We start from the raw sequence: 14,666 nt of genomic DNA, 5'->3' as shown, positions 1-14,666 counted from the left end.
CTACTCAAGGATATTGAAAAGTATGTGAATTTGTAGAGAAGAAAGAATTTACAATTTAAACGCATTTTATGCTACTCCAGATTTTTTGTAAAAAATATCGTTAAAAAGGCATTTGTCGTATTAAAAACAAACAGTATTAAATACAATAAAAATTCATTGTCACAAAAATTCAATCTAAAAACTCTATTATTGATTAATATTTAACAGTGTTTAACATATAGAATATTGTCTTGATATCTCTTCTTAAGATAATTATTTATCTTAAAGATAATTTCAAACAATATGTTTATTAACTAAGACAATCTAAACAATCTATATCCTAATATATGGTTTTAATAGAGGACCGAGTTGACCTGTCCCGAGTTGGTATAGCAAGGCCGTCGTCGATGGTCCGGCCGGTCCGGCCTTGGCCGGACCAATATTTTGGCAAATATAAGTAAAAAAAGACAAAAAAAAACAGAAAAAAACACGCATCGCTGATTAGCAATTTGACACTTAACTGGCCCTTATGCAATGAGCGGTAATATCAGAAAATGACTGTACACTGTTAATTGACCAGGTATATGTAGGGGTCCTACGAAGTCATTTTGACAAAACAGAAAATATTACTGTTACTGTACCTGACTCTTTGAAATTTGTGTCAAAAACAGACAGTGGCTAGAACGAGCACTGTTCTCTGAGGTCATTTTGTTAAAGATGCCTGCTAATTATGTTATCAGTGATAGACATTCTCGCGCTCAAAAGAAAAAGACATACTTAAGATCGACAATGTCTCAAGTAACATTTGAACAATCTAAGTAATGGTGTTACATATTCATAAGTACAGGACAGATTCACTCAACTTACGTGTAATTGCCAATGAGTTCATTACCACCAGAGAATTACGGCGATGTGTTTTTGGAAAAATTTACATAAAATGAGACTCTGTGTTTGTAAGATTACGGAACAAAATACAAGTTACTGCTAAACAAAAAGCGGTTATTGTTGACTCGTAATTACTATTCTTCCATCATGGCATCGATTGTTATTTATTACATGCTTTTCGGTGGTTTATAGAAATATATCAGTGATATAAAAACTGGTTATTTCACTGTTTAAACAGTGAAATTATTTCACTGTTTTGAATTTAAACCCCTTACGTTGTTTTAGTGAAATACCAGCGTGCACAATACTGGTACCAACTTAATGACGTGACGTCGTAAATTACGTCACGTTATTTTATTAGTTTGTGCGCTTTTCATTCAGTATAAGGTTTAATGTCTATTTAAAACGTTTCTTTGCATGTAATAAAAAAGAAAATTTGTTTAGTATAGTGTAAGATTGAAATATATTTCACCTTGTGAACACCAAATGTTCATATTTCACTCGTGGCAGCGCCACTCGTGAAATATACCTTTTGGTGCTCACTCGGTGAAATATTTTCCGATCTTACACTGAACTTAACAATATTCTCTATTTAAGCTTATACCATTGTGTGATTTATGTAAAACAACCTTGAATTTCACCCTTAAAACCCTTACGACGCACTTAAATCTGTAAAAAATCATTGACATATTATAATAACATGTACTAGCGACAGGCTGTAAACTGTGCCAAATATACGGGAAAACGCCCCTGAGAGCATCCTAGAATAAAATTTTTTCCGGGGGAGCATGCCCCCGTACCCCCCTAGATTCTGGCTAAAATTAACCTACCAAATTGGCCGCACCAATCATAAAATCGTGACGACGGGCCTGTATAGGGCCGAGTTTACCTGTAAATTCAATAATGTAAACAATCCTTGACCTAATTTCGTTTGTCTAACAAATTAACATCTGCAAACACAAAACGATTTTGAACAAAGAAATAAAAGCATTTCCACAAACCTTTGCGATGTTATTCATCAGCAAATCTATGTCTTGGAAGTTGGATGGAGAAATCTGAAAAACACGAACGTTATTCTGTCGATGGTCCGAACAATGGCGGCCGGGTGTGCCCTACTAGTCAAAACCAAGTTTTACCAAATTGCATCCGTTAATTCCAGAATACTTTTGAAAGACTTGTATTGTAATCTTGTTTTTTATTATTTATATAATAATATTTTTGTTTCAAACGCTTTGATTCTACGAAAGTTTGCGATTTGCGAAAATAGTACGCTTTTTTAAGGCCACATATTGTATCCATTGTTTCCTCTTGAGTTATTGACGTAAAAAAATCAGCGGTCGCATAAAATGCTATTCAATAAATTGCTAAATATATACAATAAATACTTTCATTTCCCTTCGGTTGACTTACATGTGAATTTTTCAGCATCTCTGCTACAAAATTACACCTTATTTATATTCAATTTATTGTACATAGGTACATGGACACAAACTTTTCTTTGGCCTAATGCGTAATAATACTGATGTTTTTTTTTCCGTACACGTTTAAGATTATGTTCCATTGATGTAAGCTAACATTGAATATCATCATTTCAAGTTTTTTTGAACATCAGCTTTTTCTTCAAGTCATCCACGTTTGAAAGTATACATATAGTTCTGCTGCACTACTTTCTTGGTCGCATTAACTACTTATTTTCTATTGAGCTTAAACAGAATGCAATTAGGTGTTGTTCGTTCTTTTTAATATATTGCAGACCGATACTATAGAAAGGAAATTTTTTTTTGAAAAAATTTCCTTCCAAAAATGGCGTTAAATCATGTATGTATATACTTAGTCCTTTTTTATACATGTACAGTAAAATTTTCGTGAATAATTAACTCTTCAAAATGTAAAGTTGGTATTACACGGTACCAATCATTGTACGTATACATATATGCAATATAAAAAAATCACAAATACCACTTCAATTATAAAATGATACAATTATTTATTGCGTCCCTTTAAAAGGTACTAACCATTGTACATATACATATGCAAAAGAATTGTCATGAATAACTCTTCAAATGTAAAATTCATATAACAAAGGCATTGCGACCCTTTAAACGGCACTTACCGTTGTTAATCTTTTCGTTAATTTATACATTTTGACATAGGCATGTGTTGAGGCGTGGATACATATTTAGTTATAAATGAATCATAATGTACTCGCAGTTTAAAGTACAATGTTGGTTATGTTTTTAAATCATTCGAGATGACACATTTATCGTCTTTATTATTCTATTTAAAGAAAAGTAAAACAATAGATTAACGGCTAAAGTATGACTCTACGACATTGCATGACAGTACAGATAAAATACTTAAATTGTCAAACGACTCATTAACCATGACAAAATACAGGTCAATGATTAAATCTATTGTGAAAGATTTTAAAAAGTGTTTACTAGTCATTCAATGTTAAACATTATAGAAGAAAAGCATATTGTGATGAATTTTGAGCGAGTGCATTTTTTACACATTAAAATAGAACTATAGAGTGTTAAGATGAATGAATATAACAATTTAAATCATGTCTGCTGTGTTCGCATCATAAGACTCTGTTTTAGTAATAACTTTACGTCATGTATTTATCAATATGTATTTGATACCACATAACTTTCACAAGTTAAGAATATCACTTTCAAAAACAATATCTTGAATGTTGATTGCCTAAACAGAAATTAAGGAGAACGGGATGGTTCTCTAAAATGGAAGTTAACGTTTTATAAATCTGGCTGTTTATTCCTCTGTCTACTGACAGCGCTATGTTACACAAGTTTTATAGAAGGACAACTTTGACATGTTTGATTATATAGTTCATGTTTAAAAATTATTGCTTAAATTTGCCGATTAGATTAAAAAAAAGAGATGATATGTCAGTATTCGAAAAGTTGAAAGTATCTGTACGATTAAGAGTCGTACAAATATTTGTACGCTCCGTACTTTGTGCGTGAGTAGCAAAACTAATAATTCTGATTAACTGGAAACTCGTATTGAGATTGAAAAGAAACGGAGGACAAAATGAACATTGTCGGCGGCGTAATATATGTTACTCTTTCTTGAAAGGATTGTAAAGAACTTTTCATTTTGGTTCACGCTTACTAAAAATAAGTATAGTGTATGTCTCCTGTCTCGTCGATGTAGTAACTATGAATAATTATATCTTCTTCTAGTCTTTAAATTTTTGCTTTTAAGTAATTCTTTTCAAAATGAAGGTTCTAATATCACAGCCATATGCCCACATCTTCGGAAGCTCTTTTGCAAAGTTTAAGCATTTTAATGTTTAATGCTGCTTAAGCGGATCCTAGGGGCATAGACAATTGCTTAACTACCGTAAATGAAAACGAATCCGCAACAGGTATGTTGTATATTCTTTAGGGTTCTGTATTTTACCATTCTATTGCAATATCCCGATGTCAAGTCACAGACATGGTTTCTTCTAAATTGAACTTTTGATCGACCTTTTAACTGTTATGTGCAAGTTCACAATCCATTTGTAACCAATGTACACATGTTAAACCACGCACTATCCCAGCAGGCACATCAACGTTTATTCAACGTTGAATAAACGTTGAACATCAACTTTGAAATAAGGTTGAAATAAGGTTGAAAATGGAAGTTGATTTCAACGTTGATATCAACGTTTAATAAACGTTGATTCAACGTTAATATCAACGTTTAATAAACGTTTATTCAACGTTACATCAACATTTATTTAACGTTGAAGGTTAGTTCTTAACCTTTCAAAAATGATATTACTTAAACAATGTTAAAGGTGGTTGAAATATTGTGGGCCAATGTTGAAATAAGGTTGATCAACGTTGAAATGAGGTTGATCAACGTTGAAATGAGGTTGATCAACGTTGAAATGAGGTTGATCAACGTTGAAATAAGGTTGATCAACGTTGAAATGAGGTTGATCAGCGTTGAAATGAGGTTGATCAACGTTGAAATTTGTTGAAATGAGGTTGATCAACGTTTAAAATGGTTGATCAACATTAAAAATGGTTGATCAAGGTTGAAATGAGGTTGATCAACGTTGAAATAAGGTTGCTCGATGTTGAAATGAGGTTGATCAAGGTTGAAATAAGGTTGATCATTGTTGAAATGAGGTTCATCTTGTTGAAAATGACATTATCCATACTCAACAGGTGAGTCAGTGCAGGCTGGCTTACTAACAGTGCTTTTGGGCGGATGGGGCTTGATATATGTCGAAAATTATGTCAATCAACTTTGAAAATAGTTGAAATGAGATTGATCAATGGTGAGGTTTATTTTTACTGTTGAAGCACCAAACACAACTCATCCAAAAAGAACCAATACATTATCAACATTGCCAAATCTAGCAAAAAACCAGCAGCACTGCCTGATTGAAATAATTAAAAAATGACACTGTAAATGTGAACTGACATTTTAAAACATTATATACATATACATAATATACTGTGCAAGTGTAAATATTAGTAGTGATTCATGAAATTTCCAGTGTTAATTTCATCAAAATTAAGTACAATGTACAAAGTTTTTTTGGTTTCTTCTGTTTTTTTTATAATTTTATTTTTATTTTATTTTCTATTTGTGTCACTGATCACTATCACTGTCTTGTAAATGTGCCTGCACATGGTCACTGTCACTTTCTTGTAAATGACTGTTAGTTTCATTTTGCCTCTCTGCTTTTTTCCTGTTCTCCCTTGATAATTTGCCACCCCCGATCCTGTAGGGTGCAAATTTCAGAATGGCCTGCACTTTGTCTTCTAACTTTGACAACGTTATTTTTCTCTCGCCACTGCTCTAATACGACATCTGAAATAGTAAGTAAGTTCATATTTAAAGCTCAGGCAATGTTCTCGAAACACAACTGACACGTAATAACATCTTAAACAATAATAAATTATACTGATCGAGTTGTCCCAGAATGTACAGCATATACATTTTATAAATTTCAAAGAAAAACATTGATTGGTCAAACTATCTTTCCCCATTGGTAAGTTGCGGCACTACTTTAATACGTATAAATTTTGATTTTTTATTGAATGTCAGAGGCTAAAAAAGTAGTAATCAAAACAAACAGAACATAAACTTTATTAAACAAAACATAGTACAGGAACACATATTTTATCTGATCATTATTAACAAGTTGTTTTTTTCATTTAAAGGATTAAAAAGCAAGACACAGAACAATACAAACATTTATTATCAATTTTTAACGATTTAAAGTATAAAAATTCCTTTTATACAGTATTAAAAAAGGGCCGAAACGTCTCGCGGAAAAGGGCCGAAACGTCTTGGCCGGGGCCGATTTGTTTGGGGCCGAAACGTCCTGTTTGCATCAGAAGTTTTAACCCTTTTAATGAAGATGATCCTGATTAATTGCCGTGACTGACTGTATATAATACATTATTGCTGCACTGAATTTATTTTACAGGTGACATATTCGCATATTTTACGAAGTATTGCACAAAAACAGTATTTATACATTTCCTCCAAATAAATTGCAAATGGCGACATGCATCGAACTTTGTAAACATGCAAATCGTTCTGTAAAATGACGAAATCATCAAACTTTACTTCGATAAGCTAATGGTACAAATGTATTTACACTTCAATTCTTACATACTATGATGTAGAAGCACTTACCAACGCTAATATCTTAAACAAAAAGCTAAAATTTGCCAAAATGTTTTCTCCTTTGTTCAAATTTCGTAAACAGGAACCGTATCAGTGCGCATGAGCTTGTTGCCGCGCACGCGCGTGTTTTTACCCGCGTAATTTAAAATCTCCGAAAAAGGCCGCATTGTAAATAAGTATATATTATGTTTTTCATAGTAGCTAAAATTAATGTGTAACTTTCAGAAAATAAAGCCTTTATTATTATTTTTATTATTATTATTTATTATTATTATTATTATTATTATTATTATTATTATTATTATTAATTACCTGGATATGGATACAAACAGCTTCTTAAAATTGATACCTATCCCAGCAGGCACCTAACTTATGTACGTTAATTATACTACTGATGTAGTAGGTGCAATATGGAATATATATAATTAAGTCTTGAAATGCTGAAATTTACGATATATGCCCAAGTTTCAACGAAGAGAAACATATCAACGTTGATTCAACGTTGGTCAACGTTGAAACACCAACCATCTCCGTCTATCGTTGATATATGGTTGATATATGGTTGATAATCGTTATCAACGATTCTCAACGTTGATTCAACGTTGATTCAACGTTGAGTGCCTGCTGGGATAGCAGACGAAATTTATACAGTACTTTTGTATGTCTATACATGCGGCATTTAAATTATTATATTATATGTAATATTAATAACAAAAATACGAATAATAGACCAAAAAGCAAAATATAAATATTGAACTTATAATATGTTACTATTGGTAACCGTTGAGCATATAAATGTATGGGTGTTGGACCCATATTTGTTCATTTTTATAGTTAAGCCTCTTTAGATAAAGGAAACAAGATACTTTTATAAAATCGTATAATTTGACAGAAATAAATAAATAAATGAAAATGCGACCTGCTTAAGGTTTCTTTAAAATATTTTTTTTTAAAAATATATTTTAAGTCGTGTGTATTTTAAATATAAGAGTAGAACAAAACAATTTGAAGAAAATGAACCATTTACGCGATTAATGCATTTGATCAATTGAAGTATTAAATTATGTTCAATGAATACATGTGTCTTACAGCAATCATAATACGTTAAATCAGGTGTTTTATTTTCTAAATGATTTAAGGAAAAATGATCGCATACCAGTATAATTACAAAATCGATTGACTTAATATTCAACCTTGTGAATACACTCTTTGAAAGATTTTAACAAGGCAAATAGAAACATGATATTCAACGTTCAATATTTATTTTGGTAATTCCTGCATACGTAATAAATATAAATATACCATTTGATATTATTTGCCTTAAAGTATGAGTTGTTGAAATTTCATTGGCTAAGAAGCATGCGGGTTATTCAACCGTAGCGCGAATACCGTAGCGCGAATGTAATAGGGTTAAAACTTATAAGGAGGCAAGGTACTGAACTTAATTCTTTAGGAGAATATGAGAAAAGTGTTATAAATTTTCAAACGTAGATCACTCAGATTACATTGAAACATTTGAAATTAAAAATTTTAGAAATGAATATTGTGCAAAGTTTCGACATCACTTGATTCAAAACAATATAAAATGGATTAAAGAAGATACTTAACAGTAAGTAAACATTTTAAAACGTCTATCATTAATGTTTCTGTATCAGTTAACTCATGCAGTCTTTTTATTTGTACTGTATTTTCACAATTTAAACCAGACATAATCTGTTCATACATACATGTTATTTGGATATTCAAATACATTTTCTCGGTCACTTTCGGTTTTCCAAAATCACGCCATTTTCGGCTCATTAGCAAGCGTTTATGTGAAAGAAAAATTGTGTCCATAAAACAATTTATGAAGGATGTTGGTGTGTTCTGATGGATGCCTAAGTCAAACAGTAAATCAAATAATGCATACATAAAACAATTTTGGTTTGTTCAAACCTAGCGTTAAACTGAAATACTGCAAAATATACTTTTTGACAAACGAACCACAGAATTTGTTACCGAAACTTGGTATTAATTAAGTTGTTAATCTAGACAGATAGGGATCCTTACTTTATTTATATAAAAAGCCATTTTTTTAATATATACATTGTTAGCCAATACTCGGTAGCAGACGATATATAACAAAATTATGCCGAACTCAATTTTACAAACCAATTACAGAAATCATAACGCGTATCAACAATAGAGGCCTTTATCCCTTTACTCTTATGAACATTACTGGTTTCCTAGCAGTTTCCAGCCCAAATTCGCACTTTATAACAAATAAAATAAAACTCTGTCTACGGACGAGTATTCAACTTTGATAAAACGCAGTAAAGTACCTGTCCAGCATTACGATGTTTTCAATGTGGCTCTTTTACTTTACTTTTTAATTGAAATTTAACCTTTTCTCACTTTTATTCAAAATTTCCTAGCAGTTTTACGGACTTTCTTTTGATTTCTAATATAATTCAGTACCAGTAAGATCTGTTTATATGATTTTATCAAAGAAATAGACATTTCCATCTCTTCTGTATCATCTGCAAATTTACTGTTCAAAGGAATTGATTACCTGGAAAAGGGTTCAGTTATTGCACATGGGCATTAAAAGTAGATTTCCCCAGGTGTTGCTTATTATTAAATGTCGCGAGTTCTCTTATGTAACTTTAAGCAACAGAAAAAAAATATATATATATATATACATTGCTGTACTATTTAACTGCTGTGTTACATAACAAACGAATGTCTCTCTGATTTGCTAAAGTAACATACATGTAGATGCCCTACTGGTAAAAATAACCATAAAGGGTCTGAAAACTGCCAGGGGCCGGAAACTGCAAGGAAACTAGTAACGGAATCAAACTTGATACTGTTGAATATTCAATTATACATGTACAGTGTTCTAGCCAGGAATATCTGAAGGCATGTTTGCAAATTTATTTTAGCCGTTGGCTCAGCTTGGAATATTCACAGTGTGTAGGGAAGGGGAAAATATGTTAGAAATATGAGCTAATTAAGTATCTGTCAGTTTTGCATTTAAGTAATACCGAGACTTCTATATAAAACAAGAAAAGAAAAGATTACTCATCTACATATACTCTCATGTAGATTTACTGTATAACCTTTTATGTAGATGTGTTTACAAAATCAAAACAGAAGTGAAAGCATTTGACAGGAACTAAATGTGTTTGTCTTTACTCTATTTCTATAAACTTATTTTGTCAGACATGGTAAACAATAAAATAATTAGACTACATTGTAGCGTAATTATTTGAACTGTTCGTTACAATATTCGATACAAAGAATAAACTGAGCACGTTAAAGCGAAACTGTATTCATATTTTTATAATATTACCCCGATTTTCATATTCAATGGATAATAGGAGCTACTGTTTATACAAAGAGCATAGAATGGTATCATATGAAAAAGCCTTGTAAATTTTTTTATGTAAATCGGTCATACAAAAACGTACGGTATTTAATACATTCAATATTAACGTTTTATGTTTTTATGGAATAGAATAAGCTAATAACGATTTCAATGAGTTTTCATTCATCCCAGATTTAAAAAAGTTGCGGATTACGACAAGAACAAAACTGTTTTGGTAAAACTTTACAACAGTACGATATTAAAATATGCATCCGAACAAATAACCATTTTTAAAAGAATAACCTCTAAATTGTCCCTTTAAAAAACTTACCGATTTTAACAGCCAATCTGAATATTTAGTACAAGATCGATGAATAGCAAACGTGAACAATTTGATATGTAAACTTCTAAGATCCTTATAATTATTTACCAATACTTCAAGTCACATAGTTATAATCACTTATTAAACAATTCAATTACATGGCAAATATTTCGCGCGAAATTTGGCGTCTTCTGAGTATAGTGATATGCCGGCTTCATAAATTCTGATCCCTTTCAAAATTCAATTTAGCTTGGTTCCGCCCATTGTTTTCTCTTTCAGGGCACACCATTTTAACTTGGGGACCATACTCCACTTTTTCATTGAATGAAATTAACATGTCACATTGAAGGTTCTTTTATATGATGAATGTCATTTGTATGAACATATTACGGATTTTTTGATATTCCAAATTTTACCATGTCATATTAAATGTTCACTACTGCTTAAAGCCGGTGCAAGGGTGCGTGTATGGTACCTTGCTCTTTCCAATACCGTCCATAAACAGTCTCAAATAAACATAGCCTGCAACATTTTCAAAGCCCTTTGTCGTTTTGTGCGTTCTCTCTATTTTACTTTATTTGCTTCCTCCTAAATGCATCACTTCCCATGGACTTCTTGTGGCCTGTCAGAAAGTTGTTGGATTATTTCAAATGCATATCATAACACCCTGTGTATCCATAACATCACAATCAATCAGAGCAATGCTTTTATATACGCTAGGAAAAAAGGATCTGCTTTGACTTTACAAAGTTACAAACACATATGAACATGAAAAATGGAAAAAAAATGTTTCTAATTTAAAAAAATATACCCAGTTTATACTTCAATGTTGAATTCTGCTAACTCAAGTGCCTTGAGGGTATAATTGTAGATTGTAATTACTAGTACTGTTTGCTGATATACTTGTATAACTAATACTAGTACACAGCCTTATGCTAGTTTTTTCCGTTTAAGGCTTTCTTAAGGGATTCTGTTTATCGTCTATTATAGCGTCAAATCAATAGTCTTTTCGTCGTGCGGAAGCCGTAAAAGCCGACAAGTATATTTGTTCATATTTGATTTTACGTCACAGTATAGACAACGATTCAGCTTTTCTGGAAGGCATCAGGTGCCCTTCATTCAATTATTTCAGGCACAATCGGGCGCCTGATTAAAACCACCGACGTTCCGTAAAAAACGTTGATAGCTTCCTCACATGAAAGAATCAAAAGTCTATGTTGAGATTCGAATCGATAGCGGTGAGCTGTCGACCCTTAAATGCAATCAAAGTTTAATTTAAATTGATTTTATTTATAAAAGTGTAATTTGATCGTCAAGAACAACACTTTTGTTGTTTAAGTCGTAATTTAGTGCCTTTTATAATTTGGTGATTCTAGTATTCCACCTCTGATATTGCCAGACAATTCTTAGGATGTGTTTTGATTTTTTTAATTCTGTCTTTTGGCGGATTACATGTGACATGAAGGCTTTATAACATTTTATCCTTATGAAAATTGAATTTTATTTAGTTTTGCTTGTTACTTGGGTATGATACTCCATTTTCCCGGAATGTTACGAACTGGTCACATTGTAGAAACATTGATAAACTACCAGATGAACATTTTATTTGACCCAAAATTTATCAATTACATACTTAAAAGTTAAATGTTGAGTGCTGCTTACGTCTGTGGAAGGATTGGGTGTGATTCGTGGCTTGCAATTTCAAGTACTGGTCATGAACATGCTCAATCAAAACGACTAGTAACATTTTCAAGTCTACCATCTTGTGCATTCTAAACGGATTCCGTGTTTTTTCGTTTTGTTTTGTTTTTGTTTCTCTATTTAATATCAGTATACATTTTCTCCCATGATATCCAAGTTGAAACATTAAAGTATGACCGCTATATCACATCTGAATATTGACAATAAGATATTCATATGAAAAAAAAAGTAAAATTGTTTAATGAACATGTCGTCAACTGGCAATGGCTATATACAATATATTGCGGTAATTGTAAAGCCTTTTATGCGGACTATTTTTCCATTCCATCAAAATTGTAAAAAAGCTATTGGCGAAACTAATTATTATAGAATATTTAGAGTGGGAATTAGTATCAAATTTCATATACAAGGATAGCAATATCCAACTTTAGATAAAGTATTCCAATTTTCTTCTCTGCTACGTCAATAACGGACAAAGGACTGTTTATTAACATACTTGTCTATAAGTGTTGACTATATTGATTTTGAAGACACGTTTATAATTTATCTGAAAATTTAAATTCCTTTCTTTGTCTGTATGCCATCTGTATAAAAAAAAACGTTCCTAAATAATTCTACCCTTGGGTTTAAATTAATTTATTTTTATTTGAACGTGTGTATACTTGCATTCTAAACGTAATATAAAGAGTTCAAATATGGGTTATAGTATTTTTTTTATTACAGTTAAGATATAAAATATATAATGCATGTAGTATTTTTCTATAGCCATTATCATTTAAACATGAAATAGTTCTTCAAATGAACTTGACTTCAATTGGTTTATTTACATATATGTTGGGAGATTTATGTTTTTACGAACACATCTAGCTTTCTATCAACTTGCAATTTTTAGTATCCCTGAGGGTAATTAAACGCCCACTTTTGTCTAATACGTTTGTTTTGTACATCATTAAATTGACTGAAGATCAATTGATATAGATTGTTGACCCGAATAAAAAAATCGGACCGAATTCTTTTTGCTTGAATGTTGTACTTTCATCATACCCGCGTAAGTTTTTTCGGTTTACTTTTGTTATCTTTTTTATTTATGCCATGAGTGAGTGAGTGAGTGAATGAATGAGTGAGTGAGTGAGTGAGTGAGTGAATGAGTGAGTGAGTGAGTGAGTGAGTGAGTGAGTGAGTTTAATACTATATTAAGATGACACAAAGAAATTAATTTAATAATAATTTTATTGTTTAAGCTTTCAATTTTACCACCAGTCTCTGCGCCCCCATCCTCTTTCTTTTTGCTTCTCTTTCTATCTTCATCTTCTGTCCTTGTCTTTTGACTGAGTTTCGAACACCTCTATTTCCTCCCAATCACCTTTATTCTGTTTCTATCCCTGCCTCACCCTCACCAACCACTATTTCTTTATTCTCACAATAGGAGAAATGAACATATAAATATTTCCTCTATTAAATATAATATCAGATATATGTATGTTTTGTATGCTTTAACAGCTTACATGACAGAAGTTTTCTAAGAAATCAATTTACATTCCTATGATCAATTGATTTCAACTAGACTGTTAAACGCGTTTCCCAATATCATCCCGCCATAGCGGACACGGACACTGTCACGTTGCTTGTTATCCAATATCACACTGTATGCGTGCTGCTTAATTAAAGAATAATATAGAGTAACATGTAAAAAAAACCAAAAACATTTACATATAAATACATGTATTTGTGATCAATGATAATTGTATACATATATAATAAAAAGTAAACACAAACAACTTATTTTCAGTGTTGTTATATATTGTTTTTTTTATCTAAGACAACTTTAAGCGTAATTTTACCAATTTACCATTTTGTCACATTTTCAATAATAACATATTTCTCCAGCAAGCGTGTTTATTTCGACAAAGGCTTAAGTGAAATCAAAGAAAAAAAGTCACATTACACTAAAGCTAAAATAAACAGGCCGAAAATAAATATAATGAACAACATGGTTTAAATAGTCTTCGGATTGTTGGACCAATCTCATGTGTCGGTTTATTATTTTAGATCGGCCAAAACAATTAGATTTTTCATAACATACGGTTAATATATTGAAAAACAGTGTCCGATTTTTTTAAAGCTTTTGATGAATAAATATCAGTTATAGTAACAACTTGGGTTTTTCATTAAATTTTGGACACTATGACGTTAAAAATATGAAGAGATACTTGTTTCTTGTGTGTCGACTTTGGTATAATATTGTCTCAAATGTATTTATGAAAAAAGCCAATGAAGCGCATAAACATTCTTCAGTTGGCACTCTAGTTTATCATTTCATTTTGTTTGATTAAATCCTGTTCTTCAAGTGTCTGAGCAATAAACCTTAGGAAACAAATCTGGTAAAAATTCTCTTCAGAAAAGTAAAGTCCAAAACAAGTCCAGATAAGTTCATCACATTTTCATATGGGACAGGTTACAATTGTGTAAATTGTTTAAATCTTACAATTCATAATGAATATTGCATCGGTGCTAGTCAGCCAGGACAGGACTACATACGTAATTTCATTCTTTGATGTTGACATTTTAAAGTACATGTATGGCATTTGACTGACAAGGAAATTTGCGTTAATTATTCAATTTAAACAAGTTTTTCATATTTTAATGATCTTGAATACAATAACCTTATAAAATAAATCAAGGATCTGTCTAGCTGTCAGAAAAAAAAAACAACAACTTAAAATAGGAAATAAATCATGAATGCCATTATCTTTTGCCAGAATTATT

The sequence above is a fragment of the Ruditapes philippinarum genome, unplaced genomic scaffold, assembly GCF_026571515.1.
Source record: "Ruditapes philippinarum isolate M1 unplaced genomic scaffold, ASM2657151v2 ctg7145_1_1_1_1, whole genome shotgun sequence".
NCBI classification, from domain to species: domain Eukaryota; kingdom Metazoa; phylum Mollusca; class Bivalvia; order Venerida; family Veneridae; genus Ruditapes; species Ruditapes philippinarum.
This window is presented reverse-complemented; position numbering follows the sequence as displayed.